Here is a 14,751-nt window from a genome sequence, read left to right on the forward strand (position 1 = left end):
TTACCACCAAGCCAATAGAAGTCCAATAAATATGATTTTTAAAAATTCCAGGGGCGCCTGGGTGGCGCAGTTGGTTAAGCGCCCGACTTCAGCTCAGGTCACGATCTCGCGGTCCGTGAGTTCGAGCCCCGCGTCGGGCTCTGGGCTGACGGCTCGGAGCCTGGAGCCTGTTTCCGATTCTGTGTCTCCCTCTCTCTCTGCCCCTCCCCCGTTCATGCTCTGTCTCTCTCTGTCCCAAAAATAAATAAACGTTGAAAAAAAAATTAAAAAAAAATAAGAACAGGCATGTAGAGGTAACGCATTTGTTTTTGTTTGCATTTCCTGATGTGAACATCTTTTCATATGTTTATTTGTCATCTGTGCGTCTTTGGCAAGATGTATGTTAAGGTCGTTGGTCCAGTTTTTAATCGGGTTGTTTATTTCGTTGTTGCCCGAGTTTCAAGAGGACAGTTGTCCTTTATCAGATGTGCCCTTTGCAAATATTTTCTTCCAGGGTGTGGTTTGTCTTCTCATTCTCTTGACATCGTCTTTTGGAAAGCAGATGTCTTTTATTGTAATGAAATCCAGCTTGTCAATTATTTCTTTCATGGATTATGTCTTTGTTGTTGTGTCTAAACAGTCATCTCCATACCCAAGGTCACGTGGGTTTTCTCCTGTCTTATCTTCTAGTACTTTTATATTTTTGGGTTTCACATTTAAATGATAGGTGTGTGGTCCATTTTGAGTTCATTATTGTGAGGGGCGTAAGGTCTGTGTCTAACTGATGTTTTTGCACATGAACGTCCAGTTGTCCCAATGCCGTTTGTTGAAAAGACTATCGGCTCCGTCATGTTGCCTTTGCTCCTTTGTCAAAGATCAGCTGACTCTATTTATGGGGTTCTGCTTCTGGCCTCTTTATTATGCCCCATTTGTCTATTTGGCTGTTCTTTTGCCAACACCGCACTGTCCTGATTACTGTAGCTTTACGGTAAGTCTTGAAGTGAGGTAATGTCAGTTCTCCAAACTTGTTCTTCTCCAACAATATTGTCTTAGCTCTTGTGGGTCTCTTGCCTCTCTGTGTAAACTTTAAAATTAGTTTTTCAATATCCAGGAAATAATGCGCTGGGATTTTGATCGCATTGAATCTATAGACCAATTTGGGGAGAACTGATGCCTTGATAATATTGAGTTTTCCATATCCATCAACATGAAAACTCCCTCCATTTCTTTAGGTCTTTGAATTCATTAATCAGTTTTGTGGTTTTTCTCATATAGATTTCATACATATTTTTGTTAGATGTAAGCCTCAGGATTCCATCGGGGGGGGGTGCTAATGTAAGTGATATTGTGTTCTTAATTTCATATTCCACTTGTTCGTTGTTGGTATATAGGAAAGCAGTTGACTTTTCTGTATTAATTTGCCTCCTGCAACGTTGCTATAAGCACTTAGCTCTGGGAGGTTTTCATTAATTCTTTTGGATTTTCCACATGAACAATCATCTGTGAACGAAGACAGTTTTATTTCCTCTCCACAGGAACAAAGCTATGTACCATTTATTCCTTTTGTTTTGGTTTTGGTGTTTGGTCTTATTGGATTAGCTCAGAATCTACCACAACATTGAAAAGGAGTTGTGAGAGGGGAGGTCCTTGCCTTGTCCCCAGTTTTACTGGAAAGACTTTGTGTTTCTCACCATTAAGTACAGCATTAGCTATAGGTTTTTGTAGATGTTCTTTATAAAGTTGAGGAAGTTCCCTCTGTTCCTAGTTTACTGCGAATTTTATCACGAGTGGGTGTTGGATTTTGTCCAAAGCTTCTGCTGCATCTACTGATAATGGTCATGTGATTCTTCTTTCATAAACCGCTGATGTGATGGATTACATTAGTTGATTTTTCAATGTTTTTCAATTTTGTAATCATAGTTGCGTCTTGTCTCTTTTGTTCATCTCTAGTTCTTAATGATCAATACCTACCTCTCATCCCATATCAGGACTTTCCATGTGGGATTTCCTTTTTATTTATTTACTTATTTATTTATTTTTGAGAGAGAGACAACAAGACAGAGTGTGAGTGGGAGACAAACAGAGAGAGAAGGAGACACAGAATCCAAAATGGGATCCAGGCTCTGAGCTGTCAGCACAGAGCCCGACGTGGGGCTTGAACTCACGAACCACGAGATCATGACCTGAGCTGAAGTCACGTGCTTAACCGACTGAGCCACCCAGGTGCCCCAGTGTGGGATTTCTTAATCTTGATTTATCTTCTGGTAGCCTACTGTAGGTTTGACATAACTCTCAGGAATGAGGTTTACTGGTGTCCTATCTGCCTCTTTGCCTCCCCGAGAACTGTTTTATACTTGTTTTCATGCACAAAGTTTGCAGTGCATGGCCCTGTTCAGTTCTGATAGCTGAGAGGTGTTACCTGGTTCTAACAGACCGAGATGGGAACATGTGTTGTACCATCAAGGTCTGTAAATGTGCTCCTGCATCTTGTTCTGGGTCTTTTGTTTGTTAGCTGGTTGGTACAGATGTAGGGCAGCCAGTCCTACACCCCTTGCTGGCCTTATGCCCTCTCCCATGCTTCCCCTCCTGCCTCCCAGGTGAGCCCATCGTCCTCTGAGCAGGAGGAGATGCCACCTACTGGCTCTCCTGTCCCTGTGCACCACCAGGCTGGGTGGTAGGAGCTGCTGTCTCCTCAAGCTGAAGTCGGAGGAAAGGATAAATGCGAACGAGGCGGGTAGTGACTCACCTACTCTTTCGGTCGCCTCTGCTTGGAACCCACAGTTGGGACAGAGCAGTGGGTCATTAGTACTTCACCCCCTTTTCTCCACTGGGATGTGATGCTGCATGGCAGAGGGAAGAGAATGTATCTTCTAGGGCTGAGCTACTCAATGCCACCCTGCACAACCATGGCCTTTATCGGCAGCCATTTCCAGAGACTTCTGTGTTCACTGGATTTTTCACACTTTGTCAGTTCTATTGACTGGGGCAGGGCGCACACTGACTGGTAACTTGGAAGTATTCCCGTTTGCTTTATACTTAGAAACATGTGCCAAGTGGCCGCAGAGGCTGGCTGTCACGGAATTCGAAGAGACCCTATTCTCTTCTGAGACCTCCTCCAGCCGGGATGGCCTTGTGTGGCTCATCCCTCTCACTTTTGTTGAAGAGACTGAGGCCAAGCCACCAGCTGATCTTGCCCAACACCTCCCTACATTTTCAGACCCAAACTCGGGTAGCTTTCCCAGAATTCCTTCCCTTTCCAGCCCAGCCTGCTCTGGACGTGTGAATCATGTCTGCCACTTAGGTGGGTAATGGTGTCTAAGAAAGAGCCTTCTTCCTAAAGGGATTTAGATTCCACGTGTTTGGAAATGTGCGGCAATTTGACATCTGCGACACATAACTGCCGTCTTCGGGATGCAGGCTGGGCTCATCCGGGCGTGTGAGGGTGAGGTTGAGTAAACCACCCCCTTTGTGCCCCTGTCTGCCCGCCATGGGCCTCCCGCCAAAGCCCTGCGCCTCTGCTTTCACTCAGACACACACATGGACCCCTGGAGGACGGAGGCGGGCCGCCCAGGCTCACATCAAACAGAAGATGCCTCTTTGCTTAGCACCAGACAGAAAGGGAGAAAACTGCTCCCTTAGAAAATTCAACCTTCTTGCACATTAAGTTTTGATAGTTTCAGCCCTTGCCCCATTTTACCAAATCTTTAGCCTGATTAAGCGAAACCCATACAGCTCGGCCCTTTAGAATCGACCTACGGGCCCGAAAGCCTTACTGTTTCTGCTTTTTCAGAACCAGGAGCGTCCCAAAGTCTGAGATGGAGACCTATCTGCATGGAGAAAGGAGTACAAGTCAGTTTTCAAGGGAAACGTTGCTTGGGAGTAGCAACTTTTCAGACAACGTTGAGGCTACTGGGAAAACTGTCCGTATGCGTGTGTTGGGGACTCAGAACGAGTGCTGGGTGTGCGATGATGAATTTGCTTTTAAATGATCACATCTGATATGTTTAGATACAGAAGATACAGAAACTGCTCCCCCAGCTGGATTTTTTAAAATACCTTGGGGATAATGTTTTCTTCGGGATTCCCTCCCAAAACATTCTTGACCCTTCTCAAGACCAAGGACATTGATCGTTGAGCGTAACCATGAAGAACTTTCCTCTTCTCCTGCTCTGAAGAGTCTCGGGCCCTCTGCATGCATTGGATTTCTGCTCGGAATCCTTCCCCCTCTCTGTGCCCACCCACCCATCCTTCCCATCCAGCACCAGCTCCACCCCTCCAGGGACCCAGTGAGGGGTCAGCCTGTGCTCCGATCACCCCCAAACCCCCTCCCCAGCCATTCTCACCCTGCCCTGAAAACACAGCTCCAAATGTCATTCTCTCCACTGAGGTCGTCCCCCATGAGCGCAGGGCTGTGCCTGCCTTGTCCAACCCTCCTCCCTCGAGGCCCGGCCAGCTGTGCACAGGAGTGCACTTAAGACAGAGATGGTTAAGGGACACCTGGTGACCCAGTGGGTTGAGTGTCCGACTGTGGCTCAGGTCATGATCTCTCAGTTCATGAGTTCGAGCCCCACATCGGGCTCTGTGCTGACAGCTCAGAACCTGGAGCCTGCTTCACATTCTGTGTCTTCCTCTCTCTCTGCCCCTCCCCTACCCACACTCTGTTTCTCTCAAAAATAAATAAACGCTAAAATTTTTTAAAAAAAAGAGATGGTTCAGGCAGTCATGAGGGAAGGGAGGGGACAAAGACCTTAGAAAGATAGTAGGTTTGTGTTCCAGAAAGACACGTTGCCACTGTATCACAGGCAAAATGCCTCACAGCCGTTGACATGGAGAGCTTTGCATGGTCCCCACGATTCTTTGGGGGGCCCTCCTTCTACCACCCAGCCCCCCACTTTGGGGCTGCTTCTCGTCCCAGAAACCTTGTGCTGCTGTTTCTTCACCTGCCGCTCTGTCCCTGCTGCTCCCATGGGGACAAGGACAGTGCACAAGACCACAGCTGTGACCTACAGCAGCATTAATCACAATAGCCCAGACGTGGGAACAGCCCAGCGTCCATCGGCGATGAATGGGTGGAGAAGATGTGCTTTATGTATACAGTGGACTATTATTCAGCCTGAAAAATGAAGAAAATCCTGCCATCTGCAACAACCTGGATGGACCTTGAGGGCACGATGCTAAGTGAAATGCATCAGAGATAAATACCATATGGTCTCACTGCTATGTGGAACCAAAAAAAAAAAAAAAAACCAAACCACAAACTCATAGACATGGAGGACACATCGGTGGTTTTCAGGGGCAAGGGGGGAACGATGGGCAAAATGGGTGAAGGTGGTCAAAAGATACGAACTTCCAGCTACAAGATAAATAAGTCTTGGGCATGTAATGTACAGCATGGTGACTGTATATATTGTATATTTGAAAGTTGCATATATTGTATGTTGGAAAATAGATTTGAAAAGTTTTCACTGCAAGAGAAAAATCATAACTATGTGAGGTGATGGATGTTAAGGAAACATACTGTGGTGATCACAGCACAATACTTATGTACATACATCACATGCTGCCCCCCTGAAACTGACAGGATGCTATACGTCAATTATATGTCAATAAAGCTAAAATCAACAAGGCTAGCAATCTTCAGTGGAAAAGAGAGATAATGAAACTAGTATTTACTCAAAAGTGCTTATCAATAAAATAATACACTAACTTCTGAATCATATATATACGTACATATATACAGATATATATACGTGTGTGTGTGTATATATGTGTGTGTATATATATATATCTTTCATGAGGCAAACAATGAACTAGATTTATTACCATGTTTTATCTTATTTAACTCCCTACATAACTCGCTGGTGTGGACACTGTTCTAGATGAAGTTCAGGACGGCTAGTTACCTACATCAAGTGTCCTGTAAGCACGGGGCTTACCACCTCCATATGATCCTATCCATCTAGCTATATTGCAAGAACCACACTCTATTCGAAGTCTGTAGCCTTCAGGGGACCCAGGAGAATAAACACACAGCAGGGTTGCCAATGACTTGTTGCAGAGGTCACGGGTGACCCAGGCGGACAGAAGGCAGACAGCAGGGCATGTGCTACCAGTGGTTGTATGATTCCATCTCGTTTAAAACTGAAATTGATGACAAACATAAAATTTGAGATTGTCAGTTTAATTTTATACATTTAATTATGCAGATTAAGTCCTGTTGGGATAGACATGTGTTAGAAGTAAGATATTTGGAAGCCCCCAAAATTGACTAGTATCACTAGAGCAATAGTTAATATAAAAGAATTCCAGGAGAACAAAGGATTTGTCTGTTCCCGTAGGAGAGATTTGGCTCCTTCTCTCTTGCTCCAACACACCAAATCACGTGCTTCACAGGCAAGCTAAAAACCCATCTATAATTAGTTCTGCCTAAGAGGGAATAAAAGGCATTCCAAAAAAAGGTTTTCAGCAAAATAACATTAAAATGGCCATATGTTTAACTTGGCTTCAAGTTGCAAAATATCACAACATTATATGCTATTAACGTTGTAAACTTATACGGGTCTCTCCAGTGATCCAAAAACTAAAGAGGCTAAAGTAAGTTAAACAAAAAGGAGGAAAATGCTCAAATACATGGAAAGAAATACTCAAAATGCTTATTTTTGAAAACAATTTGGGCGACTCCACTGTCCATATTGGAACTTTCCTGTTTACCAACCCAGGACTGATTTTCAGAAAGTCTTGGGGTTCCTGATATATGTTTGTTAGGGCTGCAGCACAGACATCTGGTGGACAGAGCATCCAAGTATACATTCCTTCATTGTTTGTAGTCCCAGTTGTTCTGTTTTCTTCCTGCAAAACTAATGGGTAGAGAGGCTCATAGAGTGGGGGCTAACCAGCCCCCTATGTCAACAGCTTTATCTCTTCAACGAGATGTGGATCCTCATCCACAGTCCCTTGATATCCTCTTCCACATCTATCTGGTAAGTTTAATTACTTAATTGTTTATAATCATAAAATAAATACAAGTTTGTTGTAAAAAAAAAAAACTTGGAAAATACCAAATAGTATGAAAGTTATCTCCAAATTCCTCTTCCAGGAATGATAGAATAGGTAATTCCTGCCAACCCTTCAGCTGAAGAAAAAAAAAAAAAACTAGAAAAGCCAGACCAAAAAAAAAAAAAAATCTGTTGGAAGACATCAGACAGCTAATAACACGAAGAAACATAAGGCAAATCTCCAGGAAAAGAAAGAAAGTCAGAAAGCCCAGATTTTCCCTAGGGCCATATATCTATTCCAGAGGCTGAGCAGTGCTTTCGAGTCACAGGGATAAGAGGAAAACGAGTCTGCCAAGGAGAGAGTTTGGGGAATATCTGAGGATTATAGATATATGAGTGAACCAGAAATAAATAATTCTGCCAAGGACAGCACCCAGCTTCCTCTCAAATCCCGATCAGTTAAGGTCATTTGGGATTATGAATGCTTCTAACCAGCTTTCAGAAACAAATGTAAATCCCCTCTGGAGAAACAGCACTGTCATTCCATAGCTCAGTTACCTCCACAGCTTTTCATACACCGTATCTGGCACTCAGTTAAAAAACAATAACCAGGCTTATGAGACGACAAGAAGGAAGAGAAAAGAAAAGATCAAACCAAGGGAAACCAATGGACCCAAAGGGATTCAGATGAAGGCATTATGAGACACAGACTTTAAAATAATTATCACCAATATGTGTGAGTAAAAGACAAGACGGAAATGTTTTTCAAAGAACTTGACGTTTTTAAGAATGGAAATTATGAAAGTGATAAAACCCAACATAGGTACTCAGTGGATGAATTTAATGGAAGGTTAGACACAACCGAAGAGAGAATTAGAGACCCTAAGAGCAGAAGAAAATATCCAGATGGACTCACAGAGAAGCAAAAGGGGGAATAGAGAGAAAAGCTCTTGATCGCAAGACCCACAGTGTGACTCAGCTTCCAGAGGGAGGAAAGAGAGAAGATGTGCCAGAACTTTAGCAAGCACAGAATGTACTAAATTGCACAGGATTTCTGTAGTGTCCAGAAACACAGAAAAATGTATATGATGTTTTCAAGAACATCCTCAATCTGTAAAAATGTAGGTATATTCTCTTGATTCCCAGACGTATGGACACCCTATGGAATTAAGGCTATCGACAACAAAAAGCAGTATGTCAAGGTTAATATGATGTGACAAAGGGGGAAACTGGGAGGAGAAAGAGAAAAATAGAATAGGCTTGGCGATCGGCTTATAGGTAATGAGTGGTAATGAGTGGGGGTCAAAAGATGTAACTCAGACTTGCAAACCAAGTGGCAGAAGCCAAAATAAACAAAAGAGGGGAGGACCAACAACATTATATGAAGGGATGTAATGTATAAATGCAAATGTTGTATGAATATAAATATTTAAATATCTACAGAATTATATAAAAATACAAACCTTCCTATATACTAAACTAAGAGCAAAAAGAAGAAAATAAAACAGACAACATGATAAAAGAGTTCAAGCAGCTAAACTATATTCTACATGGTAAATATACATTAAATAATATGCCAGAGCCAGAGAGTTCTGAGTTCGGTCAGAGCAGTACGTTAACAGGGCAAAACTCATGGATTAGAAGGAAAATACCTTAAGAGTAACTTAAAAAGCCAAGCCTGACTCCATGCTATGGGTAAACGACGTGCCCAACAGAACGTGATTTAGGAAAGGCAATAATAAAAGAAAACCTGCAAATAGAGAGAAAGCAGGGTTTGTGCTCCTGATACATGACAAAGTAGAATTCAGGCAAAACAGCACCAAGTGAGACAAGAATGACCGTCTCTAGTGCTAAAAAGCTATCATTGGGAATGGAGATGAAATAATTCCTATGTTCCAGGGGATGTGGAAACACTCCCAACAGTAACTGCAGAAGAGGCAAGAAGAAAGACAGGCTAATGATAATCAGAGGCATCAGCGTCCTGCTCACAGCTAAAGATGAGCTAAGTGAACACCAGCAGATTAAAAAGGAAACAGAAAACCTAAATGATAGACCCAATAAGGTGTCCATAAATCCCTGATCTTATGGCAAAAACAGCATGTGCCCTCAAAACATTCTTGGAAAGCCACTTTCAGGCCACAAAGCAAAGCTCAGGAAATCCCAGAAAATAGAATTAATGCAAACAATATTTTCTGTCCATAATGAAACAAAACTCAAAATTAATAACAAAACGTCCTTCCCACCAGACAATTAGAAAAACCTGCCAATTAAAAACTCTAGGGTCAAGGGCTAAAAACAAACCTAAATTGTAGAATTTCTTAAAAGAACACTGATAATGGAAAAGCCACAGTGAAATCAACGGGATAAAATTTAAGCAGTAATCAGAAGAAAGTTTATAGTTTATGCCTAAATCACTAGAAGATGAAAAGTAAAAGGAAATAGTCCACCCAATCCACCAGAAAAGGGAAAAGAAAGTAATTTAAGAGAAAGCAGAAAGAAAAAAATAAAGATAAAAGCCAAAATTAATCAGTTGGAAAAATAAAAATAATAGAACTAATAAGTAAATTAAGATGCCTGTTATTTGAAAAAACAGCAAACCACAAGCCAAACTAATCATAAAAGGAGGAAAACACAAACACACAAAACAAGAAATGAAAGGGTGATAGCCATTGAAATAAAAGAATTCTTAAAAACAAGAAACCACTTTGCAAAACTATATGTAAATAAATCTGAAAACCTCAGAGTAGTGACGACTTCCCAGGAAAATACAATTTATCAAAATTGACACCTGTAGAGATAGAGAGTTTCCCTAGACCTCTTCCTAGATGAACTATAAAACATTATCAAAGAGCTACACCCCCAAGAGCACAGGGCCCCACCATAGGAAATCCCACCACACACTAAAAAGCCAGATAATTCCAGTGTTACTAAAAAGGTTCTGACACACAAAAAAGACAAAAAAAAAAACCTTTCTAATTATTTTAATGAAATATATTAATGTTCACCAGTGAAGTATCATCAGCCCCCAAATCCAGCAATCTGCCTCACGGACGGACACAGGGTGCATCTTCCCTAGGGTCAGAGAGGACGGAAGTATGCCCTCCAGCCTCTAGACCGCACGGCTGTGCACACACGTGAACTTGAGAATCAGAAAAGAAGACATAAAGCCACCTCTATTTGTACATGAGGAGGGTCTTTTTGGAAAATTCAAGAGAATCCATGATAAAACAAGTAGAAATTATAAATGAGTTCATCAATGTCTCGGGCAAAAGTAAAAACACTTCTTACCTGCAGACGACAGTCAGAAACTACAACACAAGAGATTACAATAATAATCGAAAAGACAAAATATTTAGGAGAGCGTAACAAAAAGTGTGCTAAACCTACATGAGGCAACCTCCGAAATCCTCCTGGGAGTTGGGAAGCAGACGCGGGAACACGTGCTTAGCACCTGCCCAAGGACAAAAATGGCGGCAAATTCCGAAAGTCTCCTTCATCGTTCGATTACTGCTGGCACTGTCGGTACAGCTCCCACAGCCTCTGTATTGATTCTAAGATGAAACAAAGGCATGGTGTTGGGAGGAACTAGAACTTTCAGCATGAAAAAAGGCACAGACGCAAGATCAGTAAGGTTGACTAAGACCCCTACGTACTGAATTTAAATTCGAACTGTTGGTCTCAGGCCATTGTGTATTTTAGCCTGGCTCCTTCCCAGCCACCAGACCGGGGACGAGCCACAACACTGCCCCACCAGGAATGAGCTGGGCCTCTGGGAGAAGGAAGGGACCGTGTCCCAAAGAGGGTGCAGAGTGTAGCCTCTTCGAACCAGCAGCGTCAGCCAGGAGACATGCAGACTGGGTCTGGAGGGCGCTGACCAGGGCACGGAGCATGAGTCGGCCAAGGAATGGTTTGCTCATATGGAACATTCTCCGTGATCTGGAAGCAAGCACCCTGGCGAGGCCAGGGGGTGGTTCTAGCATGCTGTCACGCTGCCCGTGTGGAGAGAGCCGTGGCCCACACTAAATGAAGGAGAAGCCCAGAGCTCCCGTAGCAGGGGGTAGAAGAAAGGATAAAAGGACCCAGAGAAATGGGCACGCCCAAGGAAGTCTTCTGCGTGAGGCTCCAAAGTCCACTGGGTGACTATGCTCTGGTGGAAGGTCCACTTGCCAAAGCAAGTCAGCAAGCAGTGACGAGAGGGGCATTGACCTCTCTGACAAGCCCAGGGCATCCCAGGGCAATGGTGGGAGATAGCATTGCAGAACGAGTCTCCGAGAGCAGTGAGGAAAGCAGGAGTACAGGTGCAGGCACCACCCAAGCAACACGGGGAAGAGGAAGGACCAAATGCTCGCTAGATCGATGGACGCGGAACAGGAGTGACATTGCCGCCTGGGTCCTGAAGCATGCTCACCTCTTGGGGAGGAGTACGTGAGGGCCACGAAATGCTAAAGGCAGTCCCGGCCCCAGGATGGATCAGAGGGTCCAAAACCCCCCTAAAAGTCTCTTCTCTTGTCCTGACATCCTTGCACTGGACACACCTGGTAATGGTCAGAATCCCACCCTGGTCCATTGGCCAATGGATAACAGCTCTCCCAGCATAGGGAAAGTCAGTAGAGACCTCTGAAACATTCCCTCCTCCCCCAGCCAAGACCGTCCATCGAAATTAGTACTGGATCCCAGGGGCACGGACAGAAGTTAGCACCATCGCTAAATACCTAAAAGATCAAGAGTGTGGCCCTCACCATATCGCCACTGGAGTTGCCAATCTGGGCGAATCTCCCTACACAAGCCAACACGCCCCAGAGGGTGGCAGTGGACCAGAGACCAGCGGAGCTCGGGCCCCAAATGCAGCTGCTGGGTCAGAACAGTTTCTTTGCCAGGGCAGAGGAACACGGCCTTTGACCTGGCGCCCACTCCTTTCCCATGTCTGTCGGAAAGCAGAATCGGGAACAGTGCCCATCCACACAAATGGAAAACGGCCTCATGGCGGGTCTTGCCCCGTGGCTGGGCATCTCCCTCACCCTCCGTCATCACGCAGCCACGGTGACCGGATCATCTGCTTGTTCTGCAGAATGTTACATTATCCCACTGTCGCCCACGGAGGCCCGCCAGCATCGCACTTTCTGGGCTTAGGGAGCGTGTGCTCCATTGACGTGGGATCCTGTGTAACCTCGCCTGGGACCAGAAACCCGTTTTACAGCAAAGGAGGTGTGAGGTCATGGGTGCCCTGGGCCCACCACGTGCTGCGCCACCAGAAGCTGCCGGCCTGAGCGGTGGAACCGTCAGCTGAGGGCAAGGCTCAGACTGACTTGGAAACGGCCAGGATGTGGGACACGTCCTCCATCATATCCATTACATGGCACCCTGTGCTCGGTGGGTGCCAGCCTGCGCCCAGGAAGCAGGAGAGGCCCGCTCGGGACTGTGTGCTCCCACACCTGCAGATGCGGGGATGGACGTGGGGAGAGAGACCGAGAGAGAGAGTCAGAGACAGAGACAGAGATATGAGATAGGACAGAGAGACAAACACAGAGAAATAGAGACAGAGATAGAGACAGGGACAGAAAGTAGAGGCAAGGGAGAGAAGGAAGGAGATTTGACAGAAATGTTAGTTACCAAATGCGGGGAAGGGTACGAGGCTGTTCAGTGTCATTCTTTCAACCTGTCTGAGGATCTGAAGCTTTTCAAAGAGGTTGGGAATCAAAAGCAATGAGAAAAGCCCTGAGATGAGGTGACCTTCCCAGATGTGCACTTCGGAAGGAAAGCTCCAGCTGCCGGGCAGAGAGGTCTGCTGTCCGGAGGACAATGTTGTGAGGACAGAAGTGGGGGTGATTCTGGAAGATGGAACCCGGAAGGTGCCGGGTCTGAACTGGGTCTGGAGACGAGGGTCCCGCCAGCCTCCCCTGAAGCCTGGGACCCTCCCCAGCTCGAGCGTCAGCCACAGTGACCGCACTGAGTTCCCTCCGCGGCCTCAGAACCAGCCAGTCCCAACAGCGCCTCAGAACCGCCCCTGCCCTTCCCGGCTGGCCGCGTTGTCCCAGAGCCAGCAGATGGCCCGGGACGCTCTGGCCGCGTCCCCCCAGCTTGCCCCGGGTGGCTGAGATGCAGGTCTGGGCCAGGCCCCGGAGGTCTTGAAGCGTAGCCGCACATGTGGCCTCTGTCCCGCCAGCAACAGGAAGCTGCTCATTTCAGCAGAATGAGATCGCCAGTTGTTGCCTTAATGGTCATGTGGAGGGAGGACTCTGGAGGCTGGGAGGTGACTCGCGAGGCTCCGGGGACCCCGTGCTGGGTGAGGTGATGAAGAAGGAGGCGTGGTGTGACCGGAGAGCAGCGGCACATGGGAATGTCCCCAGGATGCGCGGTGTGAAGGGCCTCGTGGGCCGCGAATGGAGCAGAGGGTGGGGGAGGGGAAGTTGTGTCAGAGAAGATGATGCGCTGGGCATGAGCGGCCAGCTCAGAAGGGGACTTGGGGAGAGTCACCAGCAGGTGGCTGGTCAGCGGGTCTGGGTCCCTGGAAAGAGTCGGGCTGGAGGACCCCGTCTCAGGGATGGTGCACGGACGCCATGCACTTGTGACGTCCTCAGTCCCAGTGAGCACCAGGCCCCCAACCCTGCGGCGGGGGACACACGAGTCTCCCCAGCGGCTTTCTTCCTGGGAACTTTGCTCCCTCTTCTCCCCGAGCGGTTTTCATGCAGGTCTCTTGAAGATTCTTTTGCACTTTGTGAAAGATTCACGTCATTGTGAATCTCTTTTGTTTTTATAGGAACGGGATCCGATTGAAGCCAGGCTTTGAAGGAAATACACGGGGGGCCCGTGCATGTAACTCTCCCTGGCCCTTCCTGCTGGCCACAGTCGGCCCCCAGGCGTCCCCAGCCCCACATCAGAGCTCAGCGGCACCTTATTTACGCTTAACTGTTGGTGAGTGTGAATCACTTAGCACACTGCTTCCGCCGCCCTTGGAGCTCTCTGCCAAGTCCCCCTTCCTTCCGGGTTCCATCTCCCTCCAGGGTCCACGAGCCCACGTGATTGATGTCATTCTGGAGGGGAGCACGGGGATGGACACAGGGCACATGACGGCCAAGCACGAGGGTCACCGTTGCCCGTGTGCAGAGGTACGTGGGCGTTCGCACAGGCCTGAAGCAGTAAGGGGTCCAGGCGAGCGGAGCGGGGCCACGTGGTAACAACAGCGGAGCAGAGGTCGGACGTCAGTCCCCACGACCCTGCACCGCAGCTCGCTCCGCCTGGCTGCCCCAGAACGGCCCGGTGGAGGTGCCTACGCCTCGCTTAAGGCCCGGTATGAACAGAGTCACAGACGGTGATAGAACCTGAACTATTTTGTTCCCTCCGGGACACATTCAAGTAACAGAGTACCAGGAGGTTTGTCCAAAGTTAAAGGGAGGCGGTGGTGGGGCTCAGCTGGGCAGGGTGGGAGGTGTGGGTGGCCGCAGGTGCGGTGCCGTGACTGTGTGCACCAGAGGCCAGCGGAGCTCGTGGGAGGGTGCAGTCCAGGAGGGACGCCCAACCTGATGGAAGAGGCATGTGGCCACCGGGAGGCTCTGTCCAGAGGGCTGCCCTTGGGTCACCGTCCCCACATGCAGCCTGGGGGCAGGATTCCCGTCAGGGACTCACTAGAAGCGCTCGCGGGAGAAACCAGCGGAAGCAGGAGCGGGAAGAGAGAAGTCGGGGTTCCGGCAGGGCCCCCCGCTGACCCTGTGGGAGCTGGGGGGCACAAATACCCATGCTCACGCTTTCAGTGACAACCGGTCTCGCCTGGGACAAGAGT

This window comes from Lynx rufus, unplaced genomic scaffold (genome assembly GCF_022079265.1).
Source record: "Lynx rufus isolate CCGP_SWC_20201006 ecotype Redwood Valley unplaced genomic scaffold, mLynRuf1.p SCAF_2, whole genome shotgun sequence".
Lineage (NCBI taxonomy): Eukaryota > Metazoa > Chordata > Mammalia > Carnivora > Felidae > Lynx > Lynx rufus.